Source organism: Sinocyclocheilus rhinocerous, unplaced genomic scaffold (assembly GCF_001515625.1).
Source record: "Sinocyclocheilus rhinocerous isolate Xijiao unplaced genomic scaffold, SAMN03320098_v1.1 scaffold1474, whole genome shotgun sequence".
NCBI classification, from domain to species: Eukaryota; Metazoa; Chordata; class Actinopteri; order Cypriniformes; family Cyprinidae; genus Sinocyclocheilus; species Sinocyclocheilus rhinocerous.
Window position 1 is genome coordinate 383,339 of NW_015655412.1, and position 1,446 is coordinate 384,784.

The 1,446-nt window shown below is 51.5% G+C and overlaps 1 pseudogene; it reads right to left on the reverse strand.

The window, feature by feature from the left end:
- Positions 1–1,446, reverse strand: part of LOC107718263 (uncharacterized) — a 4,816-nt pseudogene that overhangs the window by 1,603 nt on the left and 1,767 nt on the right.

Consider the following 1,446-nt stretch of genomic DNA (forward strand, 5'->3'; position numbering starts at 1 on the left):
CCATAACAGGACAGGCAGAGAGTTCACAGACGGCCTCCATAGCCATGACAGGACAGTCAGGGAGTTTGGGATTGGCCTTATTGGCCATGGCAGGGCACTGAGTGAATTCAGAGGCAGTCTAAGCGACCGTAACAAGCAGAGCTGAGAATTCATGATTGAATTCTAGGGCCGATACTGATTTGACAGGAGATTTACTGACAGTCTCCATGACCTCGTCAGGACAGACAAAGAGTTTATTAATGGGCACCCCTGTCTTAAGAGGAGCTGAAGCAAACACCCCCACCACCTCTGGAGGTTCTGCAGTGAACGCCACCTCTTCTGGAGGTTCTGCAGCGGATTCATGCACAGGAAAGGCCTGCTGATGAAGAGAGGTGTGACGTGAGTTTTCTTCGGCTCATTGAAGACCACTCTGGCTGCTTTATTCTGTATCAGTTGCAGAGGCTTGATAGTACATGCAGGAAGGCCCCCCAAGAGAGAAGTACAATAGTTCAGTCTGGAGAGAACAAGAGCTTGGATAAGGAGTTGTGTGGCCTGCTCTGATTGGAAGGGTCTAATCTTCCTCAATATGGTCTGTGAAGCTTAACTGATCATTCATCACAACTACAAGGTTTCTGACTGTCCTGGAAAGAGTTATGGTTGACGAACCTAGCTGTCTAGAGAGGTTGTAATGCGAACAGCTACTGTCGGATCATCTGGCTGGAATGAGAAGTAGAGTTGTGTCATCAGCATAGCAATGATAGGAAAAGCCATGCTTCTGAATGACAGGCAACAGGGAACACTGAGAGCTCAGGGGAGAGTGCTGCTAAGGTCTCGGAAGGAGTTGGAGCGGATATTTCCACCGTGAAAGGTTCTGCAACAGAAGTTGCCACCTTAAGGGAAACTGGAACGGACTCAAGGAAAGGAAAAGGCTCTGGGACTGAAGCGGGCACTGGAGGGCGCACTGAAGGAGCGGACACTGGAGGGCATTCAAGAGCGGACTCTGAAACAGACTCTGGAGTGGACTCTGGACTAAGAGCAAGCTCTGGAGCAGATTCATGGACTAGAGCTGGATCCCGGCTGAGCTCTGGGGCGAGAGCGGGCACTAGACTGAGCTCGGGGGCTGGAGCCTGCACTGGATTCTGGTCTAGAACAGATACTCGGGATCAGGAGCTCTCTCTGGGCTAAACTCGGGAACAGGAGCCCTCTCTGGGCTAAACTTGGGAACAGGAGCCCTCTCTGGGCTAGACTCGGGAACAGGAGCCCTCTCTGGGCTAAACTTGGGAACAGGAGCATTAGGGTGGACAGGAGGATCTGGTCAAAAGCAGCTGACATACCCAGCAAGATGAGTACTGAGGATTTGGAAGCTGCTTTTGCCAGATTCAGGGCTTCAGTAACCGAGAGCAGTGCAGTCTCAGTTGAGTGGCCGCTTTTGAAGCCAGATTGGTTGCTGTCCATGAGGTTGTTCTG